The sequence below is a fragment of the Pezoporus occidentalis genome, unplaced genomic scaffold (genome assembly GCF_034315485.1).
Source record: "Pezoporus occidentalis ecotype Australia unplaced genomic scaffold, CSIRO_AGI_Poc_V1 ctg13, whole genome shotgun sequence".
In the NCBI taxonomy this organism is placed as follows: Eukaryota; Metazoa; Chordata; class Aves; order Psittaciformes; family Psittacidae; genus Pezoporus; species Pezoporus occidentalis.
The window spans coordinates 6,740,934-6,761,398 of NW_026913103.1; the positions used below are offsets into that span (position 1 = coordinate 6,740,934).

General features: G+C 39.9%; 1 long non-coding RNA gene across 1 annotated transcript; it reads left to right on the forward strand.

Moving 5' to 3' along the window:
- Window positions 1-6,710: 6,710 nt before the first annotated feature.
- LOC134158331 (uncharacterized) lies at window positions 6,711-19,355 on the forward strand. The gene is made up of 4 exons (XR_009962724.1): window positions 6,711-7,486; window positions 11,342-11,514; window positions 13,877-14,048; window positions 19,051-19,355. It is a non-coding gene; the product is annotated as an uncharacterized LOC134158331 (long non-coding RNA).
- The last annotated feature ends 1,110 nt before the right edge of the window (window positions 19,356-20,465 follow it).

Below are 20,465 nucleotides of genomic sequence, written 5' to 3' on the forward strand. Positions count from 1 at the left end.
TAAAGTGGCATGACATCCTTAATACCCCTGAAAAACATAGAAGGATGTGAAACTCTGCTTTATTTTCTAGAGGTTATGCATACAAAGCATGGTCTCAGATTCGTCAATCACAGCAGACAATTCCTGAAGCACTCTTCAGTTACTAATGCTACCCTGCTATATATATGACTACAGCATAGCATCGATGTCCTAACTCAAGACGTGAAAATACTGCTGAACAGCAGGACTCCCTTCTATTATTTCTGTTCAGAAATGTTTCTCATGATGAAATGTCATCTTGGTTATGAAATGTTGACATGATGGAAGAAAAAGGCTGAGCTTTTGGTGAATGAATAATGTCAGAAACCCGTTGCCTGTGGAAGGGCTCTTCAAACTCCAGATTTTGATGCTGTTTGGTGCCCAAATTGGATCTCCTGCATTTTGGACTTCACAGAATTTTACATGAACAAGGGACAACCATGAAAGCCAGATCAGCTCTTCCACATCATTTACCACAAGACCCTACCTATCACTGTCTCTCAGCGAAACAGCTCTCATTTGATTACTGTGCCTTGTGTCATCCTTCCTGTGCATATTACCCTGCTGGTGGGTCTGATGGGGTTAAAGTGTGTTTTGATCCAAATTGATCTAACTGTTGTATCCCCCAAATTATTTGTGATTTTGCAGAGAGCAAAATTATAAATTTAAACTGTAAACATGATTTTTCCATTTTCTCTCAGGTTATATTTAAAGATACTGAGAATAAGGATGCTGAGACTAGAGCAAGTTATTGCTCATTATCTGGAGTAGCATTCTGTTATGTCTGAGAAGTCTTTTTTTTTAATAGGAAAAATATATATATTTTTTAACTTTCTGCATTCAGATACCAAGGTGATGACTGATGTAAGGGTTCTGAATAGAATAGCCTAGTATTATGAAATATGCCATGTGGACAATGTTTTTAATAGTCTCAAACTTGGGAAGTTTAAGACATGCTGGTTTATGTAGGAATCATTTCCAGATATTAAAGAAAAGTGTTAGTTTTCTCAGAAATGTTCAAGTAAAGTTGGCTTTTATATAACTGTGAAAAAATGTGCTTCCATGTGCAGAAATCTTTAAGAAAAGTGCCAATTTATAGGTCTTTCCCCTAATATTCCTAAAATGGAATTTATTTTCTCAAAGAAAAGAGCCAATATGTCTGCCTTGGCCAGAAATATTTATTTGAAAGCACATTTTGAAAAGTAAATGTCTTGATTGAATCAATACATTAAATTAACTAGAGAAACAACAAGTTCAAACGTTAATAATAATGATTATTATTATGATAGCAACAAAACTCCAAACAATATAGCTGTCATTAAAATTTAAACCCTGGTGAAAAGTTAGAGCTCTTCAAGTGAGGAAAGACACCATGGTCTGTGCAAACTGTGAGAAAAAGCAATGCGCTGGGATTAATTTATTTATTATGATATTCATCATTATTTGGATGTCCACATGCAATGGAATTCACAATTGATGAAAAAGGAAAGATGTCTGCAACATGATTTTTTCATTTGAAGATTCATAATGGAAATGAACTTGTTTTTCATCAGTATCCAGATTTAAGCATTTGTCACTGATTCAGGGATTAGAAACAGTGCCATATGGTTTGAGTGGCCAATCACACAGCACAAATAACAATGAAAACTGGTCAAAGTGAACATCTGGTGAACATTCTGAATCTGAAGATTATCCTGATTATTCTATGAATATTTATGAGTAAAAGAAAATAATAATGAACTAGTCTATTAGTCCATAAGCTGTTCACAGTGAAAAGAAATAATTACATAAGCAATCAATATTATTTCAAGTGAATAATTGAATCAGCTCAAATTTAACATACTTCTGGTTATAACCAGCCTTTTTCTCTGCTGGAATCTGAATCTCTCTGAATATGGAATCTGGAGGCAGTCTCTGCCAAGAGATTTTAAACCTTTCTTTAGATTTTGTTATATATTGTATTCACAAACAGTGCCTTGCTAGAATAGAATTAGAAAATTTGTTTCAGTGTGTTTAGACTATATCTCATAGACTCGAGAATGCACCAAGCAGAACAGCAAAACATAATTGTACACATGTTAAAATGTGCAATAAATTAAGAAGTTATTGGATTCACATGAACTCAATATTTTGGAAAGCCTGATTAGGCATACTTCTTACAAGATTTCCTTCCATGCAGAAAACTTGAGAGATTAGAGAGACTCACTGGGTATTGATAAAAGTTGTTTGATTATAACTTTGATGGATGGAGTATCATAGTCTTCAAATTCCTTTTAGAGCCATAGAATCATAGAATGGTTTGGGTTGTAAGAGACCTTAAAGATCATATGGTTCCAAACCCCTGCCATGGGCAGGGAGACTTTCCACTAGACCATTCTGCTCAAAGCCCTGTCCAACCTGGCCTTAAATGTTTCCAGAGATGGGGCACCTACATCTGGGCAACTTGTTCAAGTATTTTGCAATCTTCATCATAAAACATTTCTTCCTTACACCTAGTCTAAATCTATCCTCTTTCAGTTTAAAGTCATTACTTCTCATCCTACCGCTTCACACCCTTGTAAAAAGTCCCTCTCTAGCTTTCTAGTAGGCCCCTTTATGTACTGGGAGACTGCTTTAAGGGGTCCACTGAGCCTTCTCTTCTCTGGGCTGAACCCCCACCTCTCAGCCTGTCTCCATAGGAGAGGTGTTCCAGCCCTCTGACCATCTTGTGGGTCTCATCCAAACTCACTCAAACATGTCCATGTCACTTTTATGCCAGGAGGTGTGTGGGGGAGAGACAGAGCTAAACCCAGTACTCCTCACGGGGTCAGGGTCTCACCAGAGATTTTAATTCTTAGTCTGAAACTGGTGAGAAATTCTGCCATTGATTTTACTGGGCTATGATTTCAGCCTTGCTATTGTACCATCACCATATAGACAACACATCTTCTTGGGCAAAGCATTGCAGCGAGGGTTAAGATTTTAATTTCATCTTGTCTCAATTACATATCTTGTGTAGGTCACTCCTCCCTCTATATAATTTGTTTTCCCCATCACCTAGCCTTCGTGCTGCTTGTTCATCTCAGCCATGAAGGCTTTGGAACAGTGTCTCACTTTCACATTACATTAACCCGAGGTTTGAAAGTAATTGAAATATTTAGATGCTATTGCTATATGAATAATAGCAATTAAAATGCTACTCTTTGGAGAAATCCAAGCTGACCTGCTGAATGGATTCAACTAATTCTTTATAAGAGCAAGACATACATTTTTTTAAGTATGTTTAATTTTTAACACTGGCTTTAAGCTGTTATTACAAGTCTATGCACAAATGTATATATTCTGAATTTCTACAAAAATAAGTTTGTTTTCTTTAAAAATAATGAGTTTATACTAGTTATTTTTGGTTATGTTTCAGACCAAAATAACACTATGACTAGCTGCAGAAAGTCTTGTGGCTCACACCACAGCAGGTTTTAAATCTTATGGAGTCAATGGTGCAGTTTCATTTAGAAAAATAGGAGAAAATAAAGAGCTTCCTAGATTTGTTTTCGCAGGCCAGGATAAAGGCGTGACCAGCCTAAAGTAGTTTCTGCAGTCAAACACTTCTTTTGTTAGTAGAATAATGTTGAAATCTATCAAAACCACAGCATTTTTCTTCAAAAAGGTGCTCTTATTTTGTTCTGTCTGCAGTGTGTTAAGCAGCAGCAAGAACTCCATTTGAAAATGATACCTCTAGAAAAATTAAATGGGGGTAAAAAACCTCCAGTAATTAATTCATATTCTACAAATGCAGTGCTGTCAATAAATTTCAATATGGTAAAATGTTTGAGAAATAAAATGTTTCTGATGCCAGTATTTCCAGAGTAGTCATTGGCTCAGACTTTATTCCATACCTTCTGCCATTCTGGCAAAAAAATAAAAGGGTTAATGTGATCAAGGTGCCACTGAAGTAGATTTTAAATCAAAATATGTCTCTGAGCTGGTAACAACAGTTCTGCTCTTTTTATTTAGATGTCTTTAAAAATCCAGACTTTATGATGATCCAAAAAAATGGGAAATATATTTCATAGTTGTTTAGAAATACTTGGTTTTCTACTCCTTCATGATGCACAGTAAGTCTCAGGGAACAGCAGTACATAAAGTTCATACTTGATTTTTCCTTCCTGTTGAGTTTCTCTACTGTCAACAATGTCACCACGTCACATGTACAAACTGCTGCAGGCGGTAATCTGTTTTTTTGTATCTCTGTTTTAAAGCACCTTGCTCCTTCCTGGGCATTGTCAAATAAGCAATAACAAGTTACAATAATTTCCGTGGGAACAGAACCTTGTTGCTAAAGGAACACAATGGTGAACTTGTTTCTTCACTTTAAGGACCATTCAGAGCAGGTATTTTTTAAGAGCAATGTTCAGATGGACCTTGAGACAAAGGAAAGAATTTAAGACGATTTTAATTCAATCTGAATATCTTGTAGAAGGTAGTCTCTAACCCTAGATTTCAGCATCCCCAGAAAGACCAAATTATGCCTAAATTTAGTAAAAGTCTTCTGTAAGATAACGTGAAAGCCTGCCTTTTCAATTGCAAGTTACTCAGCTAGCAGGTGAGTGGAAGAAAGGTGATCTATGTTGTATAAGAGAGAATCTGAACCAGAAAAGCCTGAAATGGTGAAAACAAAATTAAAGAGGATTAGACTTCATATCCACCAAGAGAAGAACTGCCTGAATCAGACAGATGTCATTCAAGCTCTCTCTTTCTGCTTAGTATTATGTTGCAGCCTAAGCAGCAACAGAAATGGAGGAAAGGACAGAATTAGGGATTCTGGTGTCTGCTACTGTTTTTAGCCAAGCTCCCTCGCCAGTTGCACAAAAAAAGAATAGAAATTCCAAAAGATTCCTGTTGTCTCCCGAAAGCTAAGCGGCCAGGTAGAGGAGAGAACAAGACGTTCCTGTCAACCTGTGTTTATTACACATCAGCAACTCACACAAGCAAGCAGCATTAGAGCTCTCTGAAACTGGAAATATTTTAATGGAGTATTTAGAATTGGGGGGCACCAGAAAATTCAGTCCTGAGAAAAGTGAACACAGGAAACGTGTTTGTTAGCGTCAGTGCCCAGAGAATTACTTGTTTTTGTTGTGTTGGTAACATTGCCTTGTGAGGGCAAATCTTTTACATTTTAATTTTTGCCTCTGCCTTGAGAGCTTCACTTTCAGGTGAGTCCCACTCTTCAGCTGGTCAAAGCAAGCTGCCATGTTAATCTCTACAGAGACCAAAAGGATTTCTGGTGATGGCCAAGACACTTTAGGACCTGGAGAGCTCCTAAAGTCCTTTTGCACAGGATTTGGTGGTTGATAGTGTCCCCACTCACAAAACCTGTCATTTCAAGTTAAGCAGATGTGCTTTTCCTGGCCAATGATGGTGACAGCAATGAAGGTGATGGCAGGCCAGAAGTTCTACATGAAACCAGTGCTGCTTAGTGCTCCCAGGTAATTTTAAACATGAGGGAAAAAAAAAGAATAAAAGGAAGCAGGAGCATCCTATCCTACCCATCTTCTGGTGCCTCCAAAGACCAGAGGTCTTGCTTGGCAAGGGAGGCACAGGATGAATACTCTCCTGGAAAAGACAGTCTGAGGCAAGAAGGTCTTTTCCCATTATGTCCACCAAAAATGAGGTTTCGCATGGACAGAAACCATATATGATGGTGGGCTGAATGTGACAAATCAATGACTAATAAGATATCTAAGGGCAGAAACATTAATATCCTTAAAAGAAAAGAACTTCATTTCTGCTAATAATTTTCATTTATTTTTGTAATGTTGGTTTCTGTTTTGATTTGGTTTGAACAATTTTTTTTTTTAACTTTCTTGATTCAGCCCCAGATTATAAACTCTATTATTTGCTGAGCTCAACAGAATGTAGTTTATAAAGGGAAACTAAGTGAGTTATAGGCCTGTTGGTCCAGAAAAAAATATGTTTACAGCCATTGCAATATTTCACTTGGATAATGTCAAAACTGCAACATAAAAAAATGAAACATGCATAGGAATATAATGCTAAAATTACAGTCTAGGGGTTAAAATAAAATAATGGAAAAACTGTTGAAAGGCAAAATTTTGCCATAATAAAATAAATTTCATTGACACTTGAAAAGTTGGAACTATTAATTTTTATTGCCTCCAATTATATACTGTCAAAGTTAACACAACTCCCAAGTTTCATACTTGATAAAACCACAGTTTTTGCTGTAAGATGAAGCATTTTTTTTTAATACTACTGGAAGCTTATAATTACAATAGCATAATATTGAACTGCTGTGATCTGTGACAATCCCAGCTGTATTAAAAAGATATTGAAGTGGGATTCAGTTTTTTTCTGTGCATCTTAGAAGGGAAGGGGAAATGAATACATATGAATATTTTACAGTGGCAAAAACCATTGGTGAAATTAAATGGAAGCTGGCAATGGGAATATACTCTGAAGCAGATGGCCTGGGGCTGGGAGATTTGAGTGCCCTATTACAGGAAGAAGCGTGATTTCCTGCAGCCTTTATCTTCCTGGGGTCACCAACTGCACCTCTCCACACACATCCTCAGAAGATGATGGGAACTGAGTCACCTGTATTTGAAAGTGCTCTATCCGCCACCAGACTCCTACCCAGGACAAAAAAGGTAGGAGAAATTGGGAGGTAGAAGGGAGGAAGTGGCGGCCTTGAGGATCATGCCCTATAATAAGAACAGATGTGAGTTAACCCATACCACTTGGTCCAGGGATAAGGATTTAGCCTATGTGTTGTGGAAACACTTGAGAGAGCTGGGAGCCCCAGTCTTCTGTCCAATTTAACTGAGCTCATCCAACAGCTTCAAATTACTGGACTGGGAGAGAATGAGCTTGTGGGTCTCTGAACAGGGACATACGTGCACACAGTAAATGCAAGTTGAATGTAAAATAAATATAGAGAACAGTTTGTGATCACTTTTTTTCTTTGCTATGTGTTGCAGTGACTGTCAACTGATATTGTAAACTTAATGAGGTGTTAAAAGTCTTAAGACATAAACTTGCAACATGGAAATCCCAGCCATTTTCCCCTAGCTTTTCTGGGAAAGCAGATGGAGGTGATGAAGGCACTAAGCCCCGCTTCCCAAACTTACACAGGAAACTTAACCATCGTCAGTAGTCATGCAGCATTCAGTGAACTAGAGAAAGAAAAACCACATCTACCCTTGGGATCCCAAGCACTGCTTTGCCTTCTTTTCAGGGAGTATGTGGCACACAGATGTTAGAAATGACAGGGGAAATAAACTTGAGCTTTTTCTCACAGGGTATCTGGATGCAGCATCTTCTCTAAGACAGCCCACCTAGTGTGAGTGAGGAGAAGTTCAATCTGTCTTTGTGGATGTCATGGGTATGACTTCATTGACCAAGGCTGGGAAAGGTTGGACTGGATTGCCAAGAATCACATTTGGTTCAGAAACATCAATAAGGTTGTGGGGTAAGATCCTGTCTCTTCCTATGTCAGCTTCAGTCATGTTACTAAGGTGGTGGAGGTAAATAAAATTCACTAAAGACTTATAAAATAGTGAAAAAAAAATAGGAAAACATTTTGTAAATTGCATTTGTCACTGATCTGTGAAAAAAACCCCAAACAACTCTGTGAGCCTACAGAAACAAATGTACAGACAGAGGGATTTTGTTGTACTATCCATGTACAGGAAAGCAGTCACACAACTGCAAGACTAGTAATGGGAGTTAGAAATCTAGAAATAAGAAAAGGCAAAAAAAATGTGGCTCAGTTTTAATTGCACTGACTTTTTTACAAGACACCAAGATATCAAATCACTCCTTTGTATTAGCTGACATTTAGACAGGAGTCTGGAGGACTAGGCCTCCTCCTCCTTTTTGTTTTGGGAGCAGACTTCAGCCAACTTGCGTTTGTGGATGTGTGGAGGCCCAGGAACTAGGATGCTCACTGTGGTAAAACCTTGGGTGGCTACATGGGTCCAAACTATCCTTGTTGCACTGTTGCATGTGTGGGAAACAGCATGTGGCACTGTGGTGCAGCAGGCAGTCAGGCTTTTGGAACTTGTGTGGTAGTGGAAAGATTGATGTGCATAGAGTGTGCACAGATGATTTTTGTGCAGTCCTTAGTGATATGAAGAAGGCAATCACTACAGGGTACAGTGCTGGTCAAAGCTCTGCAATGAAGCACTTAGGGCCAGAAGGCCCACGTCTGCTGCAGTAACATAGACATGCAAAAGGTTCTTCGACACCCCTGATCCTAAATGGTGGGTTTTTCTGTCTTCCTCACTCCACTCTTCACTTAAGTGCTGAGGGGAAAGATGATGTTGATGATATACCTGTGTCCCATCAAAATTGTTTTTGGTCTAGTCTTGCATACGTCCCTATCAGCATGAAGTGCAGTATGCAGCTACATTAAGCCAAACCCATCACTAAGAAGGTGTACCACCAAAGAGATTTTTTTTCTCTTGCTTTTCTTATGAAGTTTGCCACTGCCACATAAACAGCTCCGAGCACTATAAAATTGCTAATCCTATGTGGTGACACAGCTGTTTTGACTGATCCCATAGAATCTCTATCCAAGACATCTAGATTTAGAATCATGTAATCATATGTTGTGGTTTAAACTCAGTCAGGTAATTCGTTCGCTCACTTCCCCCCCCTTTCTTGCCCTCCCCCTGCTCCCGGAGGGACGGAGAGGAGAATCGAAAAGAATGCAACTCCCACGGGTTGAGATAAGAACAGTTTAGTAACTAAGGTATAACACAAATCACTACTGCTACCACCAGTGATAATAATGATAAAGGAAATAACAAGGGAAGAGAATACATCATCTCACCACCAGCCGACCGATAACTCGCCCCCCAGCCCGACCAAGCTCTGACCGATACCTCCTCCAACCCTGCAGACTCCCAGCCCTTCCGGCTAACTCCCAGTCACATCCTGGGCATGACGTGCTGTGGTATGGAATACCTCTTTGGCTAACTTGGGTCAGGTGTCCTGTCTCTGCTTCCTCCTGGCTCCCCCTCCTCCCTGGCAGAGCATGAGGCTCACAAAGTCCTTGGCCAAACCAAAACATCGCTTGTTATCAGCTCTGTTCCCGAGCTGAAAGTCAAAACACTGCACTGCACCAGCTACCAAGAAGGGGAAAAATGACTGCTACTGCTGAACCCAGGACATTATAGAATCATAGAATGCTTAGAGGTGGAAAGGACCTTAAAGATCATCCAGTTCCAACTCCCCCTGCCATGGGCAGAGACACCTCCCACTGGACCAGATTGCTCAAAGCCCCGTCCAGTCTGGCCTTGAGCACTGCCAGGGTTGCAGCATCCATGACTTCTCTGGGCAAACTGTTCCAGTGTCTCACCACCTTCATAGAGGGTGTGTATATATGCATATATGTGCACTTAGGTACACACACACTTACTTGTGATTATCTTTTCAGATAAAGTCTTCCTGCTTATTTTTTAATTTGTAACTAAATACTTTAAATTGCTTTTATGAAACACAGTTAAAGTTCACAGAGCAGTAGCTGAAATTCAGGCATTTCTACCTTGTAACTGTGGATCCTTACTAACACAAGCTCACAGTATCCTGACACACTCCATAGCCTGATGTTCTGGGGCAATATTTCCCCCCAAATTAAAATGCTATGCTTGCATTTAGTTCATGGGCCACCAGAAGCCTGTGTGGAAGAGAGTTTTCCAGTGACTTAACACAACACTTAAAATCTGAGGTTCCCATGGGAGTTAGTGATGCACAGCCAACTGGAATTACAAACAGCCTTTGAATAGAACGTCTTAGGTGGAACGTATGACTAAATATGAATACCTTTCCATAAAAATAATCATCTTGTTTCAAGCACAATCTTCTTGCTTTCAGTCATTGCCAAGAAGTGAGATGCTTTGAGACCGCACACTGGCTTTGAAAGAATGCCTTTGACATTTGTTGGATTTGGTTTGATTGGTGATCCTTTTTATTATGAAAAAAGGAAGAAAGTTAAGAAGTGGAATGTCAAAAGCTCTGGGCAGCAAATGTAACTGAGGGGTTTTCTTAAATGCAGGCTGAAACCTGAAAACAAAGTTGGAATCAACGTTTAACCATCAGGGATTAAGTCAAACCATTTCTGTGCCATTTCACTTCCAACTAGTGTGATTGACACAATCTTTCTGTTTATATTCTTTAGCTGAACTTCTGGGATGCTGATCTTAGAGAAACCACTTAAACCACATTTCTCATCCGCTTGGGTTCTAACCAGCTCGTAGGATTAAATGACAGGCTTGTTTTCTACTAATTGCTCCTTTGCCTGTCATGTAATTTGCCTTATATACAGTACAAGTCCTTCAGTATTTGTCTAAAATCCTGTTTTCCTTCTCTCTGTTAATCTATCTTTTGTTTTTTCTCACCATTCATTACTTCAGAATGCATGCCTATTTCTCTGCCTCTGTCTGGTTTATGAGTGTTGCTCATGCAGTGCTTTTTTTTTTTTTTAATACATCTTTTCTCAAAGCCTCTTTATTATGTGATATTTTTAAATATCATCTTTTGAATACACTTTATTTGTAATGTCTTACTTTTTGGCTCTCCTACACTCTCACCTTTTCCATTTGTAGATATTTATTTCCCTTGATTCAGTATTTACAGCTCAGTACATTTTCTGTTCCCTGGGGCTTCCTGTATTCCCCTTCTCTGTGCTCATGCTTTTTGGTCTCTTTCGTCAGTCATTCTATTTTTGCCTTTAAAGATAATTTTTCAGTAAAGTCTCTTGGTCGTTCTGTCACTAACCTCTTCAGACTCCATTGTATTTAAGAGATCACTATTTTTCTGGTGCATTATAATAACAATGACTTAGTTCATGTTTATTTTGCAGCCACCAAAGAGATATTGCTCATCATGCAATAGCAAAACTAGAAAAGAAATCTTATAGATTTTATTGCAAAACAGAAGCAGAATATCAAAAAGATCCTCATTTTAGTCATGGTTTCATAGTAGTGTTCAGCCTCTTATCACCATCAGGACATGTACCACCTAATAGCTTTAGTCTGATATTTCTGTATTCTCTCAATGATAAAGGCATAGAAAATGCTAAAAGTCTTCCCAGATTCTGTGGTAGGAAGTAAATAAAGAGAGTTTTTATTAATTGTCATTGGGTGCTTGCTTGCCATCTCACTGTTCCTTTGCCACAGAGAGTAGTGGTGTTTTTATGGCATATCCACACAGATAAGAGTATTCCTCTGGCTAAAGCATGAAAAGTCTACTGTTGCCAATGAAAATCCTTGGTGATGGTGAAGGCATATTTTTGTGAGCCTACATTCTGCTCTCATTTCAGACAGATAAAACCTGTGTTCCTGCAAGTCAAATGACAGGTAATCTGTGCTTCCACAAGGAGGTTGCATTATGATCCCCCTGTGTTTGCAGGAGTTTTGCTCAAAATACTTGGGACTAATCTTGGAACAAATCTGCAGAAACCAAACAAGTTGTTTGAGATACACATCAGAGCAGGTAAGGAATAGAAGCTTCCCATTTTTCCACATCTCAAAAGCAATCTTGCCCTCCTTTGGAATGGTATTATACCACTTCTTAGTCGTAAAACCGAATTATATGAAGTTCCTTCCCTAGTTTTGGTTTGGGCTTTCCATTTTTCACATCCTTAGTTTGAAATATTTTTCTAATATATTCATATTTATTTCCAGGCATCCAGCCTACTTTTATTCTGGCTTTTGCATCTTTTTTTCCTTCTCTGTTTTAGTCCAACGTAAACGATTCCCTTTCAGCACACACAGTACCCTGCCATTTATTTAAGTTTGGAAGAAGGCAGGAAAACAGTTTTCACATGCAATTTCTAGGACATCTCCAATTTTGTGGCATGTTTTGGGCAGTCCCTAGGTAAAGACCATTCATGGTCATCAGCAAAATAAGTTAGTGTGTGTGGCTAATAGAACTTCTCTGCAGAATAAAACGCTTTGGTCTAATCGTAGTCGTATTTTAAGAGTTACTTACTAGCAGGTTTTTATGTACTATTTAATTGTATTTGAAAACAAGTGGTGCAGTGTTGTATTCAAGTAATTTTATAGTCAACTTTTACATTACCTAAATTTGCTTTTCTAGGTATGGGGCCAGCCTGGCTCTTTGGAAATCACCAGCACAGAAAAAAATGCCAAAGAAAAAGAGAGTTCTTTTGATGTTCTTTGTTTCCAAGAAAGAAAAGCACATTGTTGTTTGATAGAAATGCATGTACTCATTTTCATGGTCAACCTAAGTTTTACAGCCTGGTATTGGGTACTTCCCTGTTTTTTTTTTGCGGGGGGGGGTGTCTTTTTGATTGTAAAAATGTATAGATGGTTTATTCATTAGGGTAAATTAGCTGCTGCTCTGCGGTGTGAGTAATCACACTAAAGCCAGTGGGTTTCTCAAAGCTTATGTCAGGAAGGATATTAGTTCTGTTTTTATATATCATCCATTACAGTGGGGCCCTGGCCCGCAGATATGGTTCTGAGGCTCTGTAATAAAACACAAATATAATAGTTAGTAATGCTTTGGCTCCTTGGGTGGAACATCTGTCTGACCTGCACTGTAACCGAATTCGGCTTTCTTCTTTAGAATAATACCAAGATTGGAATTTTGTCCCTATTTGTTGCAAAAGTAGGTTGTACCCACATATTTTCTTGAGGCGTTAAAGACTTTAGTACCAAGAAAGAATTCTATTTTCAGAGTTCTCTTTATTGTAATATGTGAAAATAACACATGAAGTTTCTAGGGTCCCAATCCCTCTTTCAGCTGGATTTGCAAGGTGGGTATTTAGGTATCTATTCATCTGCAGGGGTTCAGAAGTGAAAGCTTGGTATGCCAGCTCTGTCTGAAGTGCTTCAGGGGGATTTTGGCATCCCAGCTGTGATCTGAGCCCACATAAGGCAGAACATGGAGTTCTGGCTGGGTAGGAATAAAATGGAAAACACTCAAGAGAAGAAATGATGTTTATACTTTGCCCCTGTGTTTGGCATCTTATCCAAGATGTCAGAAAATTGATATCCTACATGCAGAGTACTTCATGAGTGAGCAGTCATTTCCAGGATGGGGCTGACAGAAGAGGCTGTCTATTGTACATTTGCTAAGCAGGCAAAGAATTCCCTTGGCAGGTAGGAGACTGAGAGGATTCAAAGATGTGGTGGCACTCAAGAGAGTACCCTGGTCCCAAAGGCAGATCCCAACCCCTCCCTGGAACATCTGGAGCTGTGAGGATGCTCTCACCTCTCCCCTCTTTATGGAACTGGGCCAGTGTTCGTGAGGCAGAGCAGGTCCCTATCCGGCAAGCTGTGGCATTAGCAGGAGGGTGTGGTAAATTAAATTAATGAAAAGTTAAACAGCATCAACTGACAGGAATGGTAACATCTCTTCCCAGCTCCCTGCTCCCTCCACCTGGGTAGAATACCCTCTGGCTCTGTAATTAATGCGCTCATGAAGGACTGAGATGTGGGTTTAGATCCTAGTTACAGATATCTCACAGCTCTAATTAAAGATTAGAAATGTAGTCTTCCTTCTCCCCCTGTTGTGTTGGTGCCACTGCCAGACTTGGCTCAGCGGGAAGAGTACTGGTTTGTGATGCTGCCTTCCATTGCTTCGTCCTGAAAAGATGCTCAGCACTGCCAGGACAGAGGCACTTCTGGAGACACTCCAGTGCAGGACTCTAAATGCTCAATATATGCTGGTATCAAAGAAATAGAAAAATAGTTATCTACCAGGACCACAAAAAGCTGCGCAATGCTTTTGTAAGTGGATGGTTTTAGCATGAGTACCTAACATGCTAAGTCAGGTCATAGGTCTCCTCCTTAAATCCTTCTGGTCCTGTGCTGATTTTTTTCCAAAGGGCCTCAAACCTGGCTCACAGACTTCTCGGTACCCTTGGAAATCTGGCTATGGGTATTTCCTGTGAGTTCCTAACTTTAAGACTCCTGAAACATGGATATTTAAATTTTGGAGATTTTTATGAGTCCTGTCAAATTTCTCCACTCTTCTCCTCCTTTCTGTCTCTTATTTTGGTAGGTAAAGCAATTTTTATACCTGAGGATCTCAAAATGTTTTTGCATCTTTCTTGTGTTATATTTCCTTCTCTAGACTCCACTAGAGCTGCTCAAATGTACTGACAATATGTCTGTAGGATTGCTTTTCTCCATTTTAATACATTTAGCAGACCAAAGATTTTAGCTGTTATGTCAGTTTGCTGTGCCAGTGACTTTAATATTTTTAGCTCCCGGTATAAAGAATGTGTATGACTGAGGATGCTTAAGAAATTTCGAGGCTGTCTTTGGCAAGAGCACTGAAGACTGAAATTCCTATTACAATACCTTAGCTGAGAAGCAAGATAAAGTTAAATCATTTGTATGTGACACCCCCACAACCCTTCCCCCCAGCAGGTCGACAAAAACTGAAGAAAAGACTTGGCTGGGAATCTAAGGGAGTGTGTGTACATGTGTGTCAGTTGATGCTGGCATAGGGCGGTAACAATTTTCCTGTGCTCCTGATTCTATTCCCCCTTTCTTCTTCCTTCTCCCACTACAGCAGTGTGATGAAGATGTACTTTTAGAAAGATAATTCACTTTCTTTTTTTTGCTACTGCTGAGCACAGTGCAACAGAACGCCCCTCTGGGCATGGGTCTTGGGTCTTAGGACAAAACCGTAGTCTAGTCCTTACTGATAGAGCCAAACTCTGTGTGTTTGTTTGTTTGTTTTAAAAGCATTTGCTACAGTTGTGTCATGAAAGGTTGCATAAACCGTTCATTGAAAGCAGCATAAACATGCTTAATGATCTATTAGCAAAGACGGTGGGGAAAGCTGATGGTGGGAGAAAGGCAGTTCAGTTAGTGCTGCAGCTGCATTTAGTATTTTCCTTAAAACAGCCTGAAAATGAAACTCTTCAGTTTCTATCCTAGCAGAGAAGAGCAGTTCATAGCACCATAGGGTAATGCAAGCGTGAACAAATACCAGGAGGTCTCCAGTCCAGCTTCCTGATCAAAGCAAGTTCAGCTATAAAATTATGAAAGGTGATGAAAGAAGAATCAAAGATGAAAGAACTGAGTAGAGTTCACACATTCAGATAAAAGGATCAAATCTCAAAAAAGAAAAAAAAAAGAAAAATGCAGGGGCATACACAGGGAAGCAACGAAGTAGTTACTAATATATTGGCACAACAGAGAGTCATAGCTTGCAGAGGTGTTGATCCAAAGTCTGTTACAATCCCCTGAATGATTTGCAGCAAAGTGACTGAGCTATGGATTAGGTCCACAGATTGATAGTTCATGGAAAGACAAAGGAGTGGCTTGTAGTGCAGTTTGGCGATAAGAATGCATTGGTAGGCTTGGTAGGTTTTCAGCAGCATTGCTACATGGTAGGGAGAATCTAACCTTGTTTCTCATTACAGGCATGAGGAAGGGCACAAAGCAGAGGTCTTTCCCCTGTCTGTGAGGGAAAGAGCCAGCTCTGAGTCTCTGTAGCTGTGGTGTGCATCACAGTCATTCTCTTCTGGGGAGTCCAGCAATTCTTTGAATTTCACAAGATTAGCCCATTCCTCCAGCCTGTCTAGCTCTGAATGGTAGCCCTGTTCTTGAGCATATTGTCTGGTCCCCCTACGTTGGTGTCAACTGCAAATTTGATGAAATTGCACTCTGTCACCTCCTTCAGATTACTTATAAGGGGACGTTAAACAGGACAAGTTCCATTATAGACCCCTGCAATGCTGGCTTGTCACTGGCCACCAGGTAGAGTACAACCCATTAACCACTAACCTGTGGAATCAATTGTCAAACCAGTTTTTTACTCACTTGTTTTTCCACCTATTGAGACCTTAATGTCGTAACTCGGATACAAGATTATTTTGGGAGACTTTCCTGGGTTCAGCAGTAGCAGCCATTTTTCTCCTTCTTAGTAGCTGGTGCAGTGCTGTGTTTTTGACTTTCAGCCTGGGAACAGCGCTGATAACACCAATGTTTTTAGTTGCTTCTTGGTAATGTTTAGGCTGGCCAAGGACTTTCTGAGCCTCATGCTCTGCCAGGGAGGAGGGGAAGCCGGGAGGAAGCAGAGATAGGACATCTGACCCAAACTGACCAAAGAGGTATTCCATACCACAGCACGTCATGCTCGCTATATAAACTGGGGGCAGTTAACCGGAAGGGTTGGATCACTGCTTGAGTCAGGCTGGGTATTGGTCAGCAGGTGGTGAGCAGTTGTATTCTCTTCCCTTGTTATTTCCCTTATCATTATTATTACTGGTGGTAGCAGCAGTGATTTGTGTTATACCTTAGTTACTAAACTGTTCTTATCTCAACCCATGAGAGTTACACTCTTTCGATTCTCCTCCCCATCCCTCCAGGAGCGGGGGGGAGGAAGGGGGAGAGTGAGAGAGCGGCTGTGTGGCTGACTGAATTTAAACCACAACAGAGACAATGTCAAAAGCCTTGTTGGAGTCAAAGTAAACAACACTCACTATTTTCCTCTCAGCTAGACATCCAGGGAATTTATCACAGAAGGATAACAGATCAGTCAAGTGTGATTTACTTCTGGTAAATCCATGCTGGCAATCTGCTTTTGCTTCTCCATGTGCCCAGGACCAGTATTTTGTGTGGATCAGGTTTTTGTCTGTAATCCCTGACTTGGTCCTCATACTGTGCTGTTAGCAGCTCTCCTCGCTGAACTCTTTCACTTAGCACAGAGGCCTGGGAGAACTTGTTGGGCTATGACATTGTTATATGCAAGCAAACAAGTTATTAGGTGCATCAACTTGTCTGCTATTACTCAACCACTGCTCTGTTTAGCAGCCTCTTCACATTTACCAATTCAGCCTTTTAGTACCAATCTGGTTGCAGAAGTTCTTTTTGTTGCCCTTGACATTCCTTGAAAGTCTTGACTCCAGCTGACCTTTGACTTTTGTGACACCGTCTCTGCGTGGGGCAATGTATCCAATTTCCTCCTTAATATCCTGGCCCTGTTTTCCCTTTATGTTGCCTTTTTGCGTTGGAGCTGTCATGACTTTCCTGCTAAGTCTTATCCTGATAAGTCTGCTTGTTTCCTAAGGATTGTGATGAACTGCTCTTTAAAGACCTGCTAGCATCTTTGATCAGCTCATTCTTTTTAGTGAATCTAACTGTGAATTACCCTTAGTTGCCCATCTTGTACCTGAGGCAAGAAGTTATCTCCTTCCACAAGCCCCACTGTATAATCTTTCCAGCAGCTGCCAGGAAGGTTAATTTCCCTTTGAGATCCATGGTCTGTGATCCAGAGGTTTCCATACAGTTGAATTACTGCAATGATAGAAATACAGTGCTGACCAATGAGACGTTAGTGCAGATTACTTCAGCTATAAAACTGTAAATAATTAATCTTAGGACCATAGGATCATTGAAGTTCAAGTGCAAAAGGACCTCAGGTACCATTGCCTCCATCAAGGGCACCTGTGAAATCAGACCATATTGTTCAGGTCTTTATCCATATGGGTTTTGAAAATGTCCAAGGATGAAGAGTGCACAGCATCTCTGGGCAATCTATTCCCATATTTGACGGTCCTCACCTTCTTATGGTTAACAGTAAACAAGCAAAAAAAGAGTTAGAAGAAATGGATATGTTCATCATCATTTTGTGGGTGACAATTTAATGCACCCACTAGCAAATATTCATAAACTTATTTTAATAACTAAGAGATCATGAAAGAAATTATAAACCATTCTGTGACATAGCAATTGAAAGATAAGTACAATTGTCTTCAACAAATTAGTCTTCGTTTTAAGACGTGATCAGAAGAGTTTTAGTATGTCAGCAGCTTCTTTTCAGGGGCTCCGTCCATCAGATCTGCAGTGAGTATGGTCATTGCAATACTGCACTGTATAATAAGTATTAAGACATTTTTAAATTGAGCCTTATTTTGCTCCTGGGGTTTGAGGTTACATTGCCACAGACTGCGGGAGGCACAACATTGTAAAACAGAACATTATCTCCTATCGTATCAAAGGCATATGTCTTACAGTTACAATGTCACCACAGAAATTTTGTAGAGTAACAGAATGACATTGCATTGCCATCATATTAGTACCAGTTGCACTCTGACATAATTTTATACCCTCCTTTTCCCATCAGTGTTTCAAGTCTGGAATTGGTATGCAGCAATTTGGGACATACTTCAGTAATGATGTAGGTTTGTAAAAACCATAACATGGATGATTCATGCAAAACTTTTTTCCTCTCTTTTTTCCTTATTTCTGGACAACTTCTGGCAAAACTTCCAGAACCAACCACTAATATAACATAAATATAGAGGATACTTTTCTATTTCTAGAGGTAAATGTACTTGAAATGGGGCTTTATTTTAGCACTTTAAGGGCTGCCAGCGTGCAGTCATGTCCTACCATCTGGAGTCATACTCACTTGGAAAGCAAAGCAACGTCCATTTGCAGTCGAGACTATTTATGCTAGCTCCTACTTCCCCTCCCCAAGATGTTTTGTTTTTTGTTTCTAACAATGGCCATTTTAGCTCCAAGAAAGGTATGCATTTCTAACAACAATAAGATCCAAGAAGAGACCTCACCCTGAAATGACTGAAAGTGCTCTGTGAAAGAAGTGGTGACCCTCCTTATAATGAGACTCTCTATTAAGAGGAGAGAGGTTTGGCAAGGCTGAGGGACAGGCTGAACAGCTTCCTCTGCGTGAGGAATTCACCCCTTTTAGTAGGGAATAGGTAAATGTTCTCCCTGGACTGGTGCAAACACATGACATACGCCTGCACCACTGAAAAACAATCAGATATGAAGCTGTGACCTGTTCATGAGGATATGCTGTAGCAGAGGAGCTTTCAAAAAGACTCTAGTTCTTTTTTCTATGTTCTTCAGCCTGGCCCTGCCTCTGCTCCTGAGCTTACCTTTTGGGAAGATGGGCGAGTTGGAGAGGGCAGGTGAGAGAAGGCATTGCACACTAATCTGAAGAGGTATGCTGTGCCAGATGCTTTCCCTTGGACAGCGTGTACTTGACTGAAGCTGTGCCATTTCTTTGGTGCTCCAGAGACCAGAGGCTACAAACTGCACCACTGTAACCAACAGTAAGAGAGAAGAGTGTCGACATGTGTCAGCTGCATCTGCAGCCACCATTGAAGCGACTGATGGGCAACAAAGGAGCTGAAGAAGGTCTGGCAGAGAACCAGAAACTTTTCCATCTTACAATCCAGACAGATATCCCAAATATCCTGCTGCTGGCCTCTCTGAGAGACTGGTGTTTTTGAACTTCTGACCTCTTCATATGGAGAGGTGAACTGTGAAATATTTGAAACGGGGAGCTCTACCAGGCTCTCCCACATTCCAGCAGATGCCTTTTTTTGGTGGGCCTTCGCTCTGTTTCTGTGTGGCTTGTAACTGATCTTTTTCACAGATATAAATCAGAAATGCAGTGGTGCAGGCTTCCATGATATTTAAGTTCCTTCTATCAAAAATTAATCAGAACACTGATTCTCGACTATCAGATGTATGCTTTTCCATGTAGATTTTTGTGAATACTGGCTAAAATATGATCTATTCCAATTTAGATTCTCACAAATAGGTTTTCACTGCAAACCTGGAACTCAGCACAAATCCAGGCCCTGCTCACCAAGCCACCATCTGCTCTTTATTTAAGTTACTTCAAAACCAAATGCTTCTCCCATGTTGCCTGCAGTATGTGAGCTGATTAACATAAGTAAAATAAATCAGTTAATAAATTTGCAAGTACCATCAGGACATGCCTGTGTAAAAAACTCATGAGTACATAGTTCTTCTGACATAAATTTTATTCAGTTTCTTGCTGTCCCTCCCCTTACTTATCGGTGGCACCTGGCACATCCCACATGACAGAGGTCTACTTTGTCACAAATGTCAAAGCACTGAACTAGTAATGAGCCACTGCACTTCCAATTGATGCTTGCATTTTGCCTTCTGTTAATTTCAGTAGGAGCATCATCCCCTGCAAACACCGCAAAAGCAAGAGGCAGACTCCTTCAGAAGGCTACTTAGTTTCTAGGGAAGCTGAGTTGTCATCTGATAACCCTAATTTTAATGTGAGGTTCTTTAGAGAGAATCTGTGTTGACTTGAATCTTAATTTAGGATCCATTGGTTAGATGAAATGACCCCGGGCTCTCGGTAGGACCTGAGTATGTAAGACTTCGAGGATTTGAGCTTAATCTTTTTGTACAAGAGCAAAGTCAAATCTTTCCTATTTGCTCTTTAATGCCTGACAAATTTTGATTGCTATTTAAAAACAGTAATCTCTGATAATGACTCATTTGTAGAAGTTATTACTTGCCTCTAGTTTTCTTTCAACAGAGCTAGAGAAAGAGCAAAACTGGATTATAATATTTTTATAACACAATCTTGTTTTTTATTGAATTTTTTTAAAGCAAACAAATCCAGAAAATCTGATGTTCCATTTTAATTTGAAATGCATGTAT